Below are 6335 nucleotides of genomic sequence, written 5' to 3'. Positions count from 1 at the left end.
AGTGGAGGCTGGGCAACAGCTCCCTATTTACTTTCTAGGACCATAATTTGGGTATATATACGTGACTTGAGTACCCTTCTCTGGCATGGGAATCTGCTTAGATTCCCCCTTTGCCCCCATTATGGATACCGGGCAGACAATTACAACCCAGCTGACAGGCATCCCTAAAGGGCTAAATATAAAACACTTAACAGACAGGCTAGCACAGTGGACAAAACATACAACAAAACACATCACACCCCTTTGCCCCTCTCACCAGCAGTCAGGGTGTAACTCTTAATTATTTCAGCATTCACTGGCACATCTACGGGCTGTTAGCTCCAATTACTGGCAGCTAGTTGTACGGCCCCTCCACTGTCTGCCTATTGCTGACGGGAGCCTTGGCCAACCTTATCTCTAGGACCACTCCGGGGTTACTCACTTCCCCAGGGTTCATAGTGGCTTCTACCTCGGGGTTCTAACCCCAAACCTATAACCGACACAAAACAACCTTCACAATACAGGCATGGCGTTGACAAGGAGTGCACCCCTGAGGTGTACAATCCTGTCAAGGTCAAAACTTCCCTTCAGGGGAAATTGCAGTTTTGGATCATTTCTGGTATACCAATTCCATTTTTCTAAATATTTACACGTCGACAACCTATAATGTACGTACATATAAGCAGCAGGTGTGCCTTGGGGTGGGACCGGCAGGATTTTCGATCCTTTGGCCCCCATTCTCTCCACAGCTCACTTTTACTCAAGCCAGTCACACCAGGATGCTAACTCAGGGGTCACCACAGTTCTACACTAATGGCCCAACCAGGCCTGCCCTTGTTTCATGGCAGGAACACAAGGGAGCAGGTTCCCAGGCATTTCTCCTCTGGTGAACCTACAGGAAAGCGGACAAGGGGGGTGGGCTGGCCAAACAACCCATGTCTGGACAACCCGTGGTCCCCGCACGTCCCTCTTCAGCTCTGGGCACCAGCCTTCAAGCCAACGGTGCTGCAGAAGCCTCAGAGCCGACGGTACGGTTTCCTGGGGCTTCCCTCCTCTCCGAGGAAGGGAAGGGAGCTTATGGCTCCGGGGGGAACAAAAAGGGACCCCGCGGCCTTACACAAGGTGGTGCTCAAAGAGCGGTCACAGGGCCATGGGGAAGTGGAGGGGTAAGGGATAACAGGATGGGGAACACACAAGCACACTGGCTGGTTAGCCACTTACCAAGGCCTGCCAGTCAGGGAAGCTTTTCAATCTTTCTACAAGCAGTGTTGTGGAGCTTGCTTTCAGAACACCCCCGGTCACGAGCTATTGCTTCGCAGGGGGTCTGGGGCGTCTTTCCACGACCAACACACTCCGGCCGCTCGGCCTTATACACACACACAGGCCGCACGGCCACACACACACAGGCACGTTTCTTGGCACAGGCACCAAGGCGAAACCAGATGCCCCTGGTCCCTCCCAACCTAGTGGCTCCGGGACCCCGAACGCCCAGCTTAATAGGCGATCAGTCTCCTCCGGACCAAAAGAGCGCGGTCCGAGGCCCTGGGGCTGCCGGCACTTCCTGAGATTGGGACCCACCCAACCTAACTGCAGGCTCACCCTGCCCTGGGACTGGGACCCACCCAGCCCAGCATAAACCTGAGACCAGGACCCACCCAGTCTAACACAAACCTGAGACCAGGACCCACCCAGTCTAACACAAACCTGAGACCAGGACCCACCCAGTCTAACACAAACCTGAGACAGACAAACAAACCTACTGAGGCCTGAATAAGGGCGTCAAGTGTGTCTGACTTTGTTCCAAGGTTGGATCCAGCTTGTGACTTACCCCAGCCGGAGCCTACGGACCAGTCCTCTTCCAAACCCCTGCAGAGATTTCAAAAGGTCTCTTACCTCTCAGATGGGCCCGGGGTTTGAAAGGGAACTGCTCGCGGTCCTCCGATCCGGGGTGTCATCTGTGGATCCCGGACGAGCCCCCAAATTGTCATGGAAAAATTGACCACACCATTGATTTTGGGTCAGACACACTGAGGCACCTTTATTAAAATTCCGATATGCATAAAGGGAAGGTCAACATGGCCCCACACAAAGAAGGTGGGGGTAGCTGCCTTGCCTTTAACAGACTTTCACCAAGCTTATAAAGGCCAAAACCACAAAGCATAATTACACATCACACACATTACACGTTACCAACTCCTTATTTGGCATACTTTCTTACTTTTAGCGAGCTTGTCACCATCTAGGGCTTTTCCTGCTATTGTCCCAAATGTGGTTTTCGTTGGTAGTCTGCCTGCCTTTGGACCCCTGCTTGCGGTTACTTCTGCAAAAGCTCTAGCTAGACTCTGCGTATTACAGCTGGGCACCTTAGGGCCGCTTGGTTCCTCTTTTTGCTTTACTTCCTGGTGCCCTTTATACAGACAAACACATTTTGCAGAAGTATTAAACTCATTGCTTATATATGCTAGTAGGGCAAGGGGTTAAGGCCTACAAATTACGCCAAGCAGCAACGGGGGGTTAAGGTACGCTTAAAATTCTGGGCCTATAAGCGGGGTGGGGGGGGGGATATTTTCCCTATCACTATATATTAAGTACTGTGGTGTTAAGCAAAGTGGTGAACCTGAATTCAATCCTACAGCTGGTGTATTCTGTATTCTCTGGCAACACGCTTTCTAGAGAGTAAACTTAGCTGACAAGTTACGCTCCTGTCTAAAGAAGTTTATCTCACCCAAAGTTCTCTCCAGCATTTTCAACTAAGCCTAGACGAGATCCCTCTTCCATTTAGCAAACTCACTTTCCATTTACTTCCTAGGTGAAAGATGACAGGGTGTCTCCGTTGTGCCCCAAATATATAACAGCAAACCTTGATGTGCAGCTCAAGATAGGGTTCACCGCCCTACACGCTCCATGATGTTTACTTCTTCATGTTACCTTTTTCTCTTGGAAGTTTTCACAATCCTTCAGCAGCATTCAGTTCAGACTGGAGATAGGAGATCCATTGTGAACCATGCAAAACTTAATTTACATGTAAACAGGCAGATAGATAAACATTTCTTGTCTGACAGAAAACCTGTTTTTCATCTTTCCTGGTACCCAGACCGTAGACACAGACCTTTAAGAACATACTTTTCAGTGTATATGCATGACTTCTTACACAACATCCATATATACATTTCACAATGATATTGATGACCAGTGTGACACCATCTTTTATTTGAGACCTCACATGACACTCTTTGGTGAACTAAAATGTACATACCAGACCCAGGCGATCCCTATGCACCACTTCGCCAGTTAGCATCAAGAGGTTCTCAGGCCACAACTCCTTGTTGGCAAGATCATGTTTCTCCATTTCTTGATTCTATGATCTCAGGTAAAAGACTGAAAAACCTTTGCTAAACTCTACTTTGGCCCAACAATCTCATCTCATTTTGAGTAGGGGGAGACCTGGCTTAAATGGACTTGATGAAACATATTATTCATCATAATGTGCTGGCTGATAACTAAGGCAGTGATCATTTAGAAAATCAGTGTCCGGTCTGCAGCATGTGATAAAACCTGTTTGGATCCAGTTAAAGCTGATGCTGCATCTGCTTACACAAACCAGGTCCATCGTTACTTTGTTGTAAATAAAGTACTTCTTGAACTTTTAATAACTTCCCCTCTTGCTTATTTCTTCACAGGTGGCTTTGTCCAATATCTCCCTTTACACTGCTATTTTCAAACACAAATATCACCAGCTGAGTCATGTCAATCATATCCATTGTTTCTGTCAAATTGGAGAAGACTGCTCTGCCTCAAATTATTTTCCCACTGTTGTCAAACCTATTGTGACAACAGTTTGATTCATCTCGCCTTGTCTCTGTATTTGCAGCCGGTTGCACACCACCAGCTGAATTAATAATTCTTTGCCTATTTCTAAATTCTTTAAATGGAAGCTGATCTAATTAATCCATTGTTTCTTTCACCAGTGCACCATCATTGACAACCTGGTACGTTTTGCAGATACATGAGCATGTCTGAAACTTAAGACATACCGGGGCAGCCTTCTCTTTTGTAATGGCTTGAGAAAGACACTCTCTTGGGTTCTCAAGGCATCTTAAAGATAACTTACTTACATTTTTGAAGACTGCTATTTTGTTTTGATAGTCCTCTTCAAATTTCTTATGATACATGATAAAGTGACACCCCCCCCAAATTATCCTCTTAGATAATGGTGACACTGACATATGTGGCAGCTTACATGGAGCAGTACTGCTCATTCCATGATCTCTGCATCAGCCTTTAAATAGTTAAACAACAAACACTGAGAATTTGGCTGTCTGTGCAATTAAACGAGCAAAGGAACATAAAAGGTAACTGCTTGTTTGCAGCATTTTAAGCAAAGGCCGTAGCCTGCCCTTGGAGTTCAGGGTTAGTATTCAAGCACTCAGTTCCTACACTAACCTCACCCAGCACTCTCCCAAAGGTTCAAGAAAGCCTTCTTAACTGGTTTACTGGCCCCTGATTGGTCAGTGTCTCCTTCTGGCCCTTCTAGTCCCCTGGAGGACTAAGTCTTGTTGGTGGCCTGGCCTGGCCAGGTTTTCCTTAAGCAGGGAGATGTCAGGGCACTGATGCCTCCAACAGGTGGCAAAGATGGACTGATAGGCTCAGTCACAACGTGACGTAAGAGGAGATTTCTTTCCCCCAACGTCCAGCTCATGATTACATTTGGTTCCATTAACCATAAATTCCCCTCCATTTCTTTGCTCCCTTCCACATTTCATCCCTTGGGTCTCTCTCTTCTCTCCTTGCTGCTCTCCCCACTTCCCCTCCAATGAAGATGTACAATAGGAGTAGTACTAGAAGCATAAAGAGATGTGAAGACCACTGCATGATTCAGAACCCTGTGCTTCAGGGCTGGTAAAATCCAGCCAAGACCAACTAGACTCACTACTGATAGATGTGCTTAGTGACTCCTTCAGAAAATGATGTTATCCCACTTCCCTAAAGCATGCAATAATCCTGCTTCTTCTCAAGAAACCAACTCTGGATGCCACCGATCTTGCAAAGTTACTTCCCTATCTCCAGCCTTCTGTTGCTAGGTAAAATCAAAGAAAAAAGTCATAATTATGTTGCTGATTTTGTTTCAGCCTGAGAGGGTCTTTTTGTCTGTCTGTATTAAACCCTCTTTTTGAAACCTGATTCATGTTTCCCAGCAAACTTTGTGAGAGACTCTTGATGCAAGACCCTGCTTTTGGTCTACTGGGGAAACCGGCCAACTTACCCAATGTTTCCTAGTTTTAGGCTGCAGCCATGCTACTTAAAAATTGCCCAGTTAGGAAACATTTTTGCAGATTAGTTCAACTAATTACATTTCAGATGTTAAAGTTTTGCATGTAGGTACCTGGCTGGGTGGATGGGAAATGCAGATGGGAGAAATTATTCTTGAGCATTAGGATGCTTCCTAGCACTGTCAAGCTTGTATGGGTTGAACAACTGTATTAAAAAAAGTTTCTCAGTCTATGCCAGCTATTGCCTGCTGGGACAATTATGTTTGTGAAATGAGTTTCAAGATCTGATACTGGAAACTGTCAGAAGATTTTGGACCTGGCCTTCATGTTCTCACTCATCGTGAAACTACATGAAGTTAATCCAGTAACCATGACAATGTCCACAACAGGGAAAATTTACGTTATGCCAACCCCTAAAAAGCCTTCAAAATTAATGTCATAATACTCTTTAGGAAAAGGCATCATTAAAGGTAAATAACCTCTCTTTATTGGTGAAAGCTTCTTTCCATGAGCAATGATTAGTGGGAGTGGCTCTGTGTTTTTCCAGGTTTAGCCATTAAGTTAGAAGTTTTTGGACATTTTACTGTTGCTTCATTTAGGTTCTCTCCCTTCCCTGAACATTAATGCCAGTGCACAGGGGATTAACAGTCACAACAACATTAGCAAGTTTCCTGTTGACTGAGACTGACATTAGAAGAAACAAGTAGATGTCTGACATTTTAAAGTCTGCCCTTTACCATGCATTCACTCTGAGAGGTGTTAATTCACTGACTGAGAATTAAAGAGTAAACTGTCAGCTTGAGCAGTATAACCATCTGATCCCTGTGTTAGCCTCACAATATGCTTAACAGGATTGTCATCCTCTAGTTCCCCCGAATCCAATAGGATACATAATTCTGAGCTATCTGCTTGCCAAATGGCAGAAGTATGTAGCTTCTAAAAATCAATAGGAAAAAAAGTATTATAGATAAGAGCTGAGGCAATTCTGAACCTTCTCTTGTATTTCTTTTGGGAACAGTAAGATTTTAAGTGAATGCACCAAGCATCTTAAAGGCTAACAACAGATTAGCAGGTTAACTGTTGAAA

Source organism: Mauremys reevesii, linkage group 9 (assembly GCF_016161935.1).
Source record: "Mauremys reevesii isolate NIE-2019 linkage group 9, ASM1616193v1, whole genome shotgun sequence".
Classification (NCBI taxonomy): domain Eukaryota; kingdom Metazoa; phylum Chordata; order Testudines; family Geoemydidae; genus Mauremys; species Mauremys reevesii.
The sequence above is the reverse complement of the archived record's forward strand: the minus strand, read 5'-3'. Positions refer to the sequence as shown.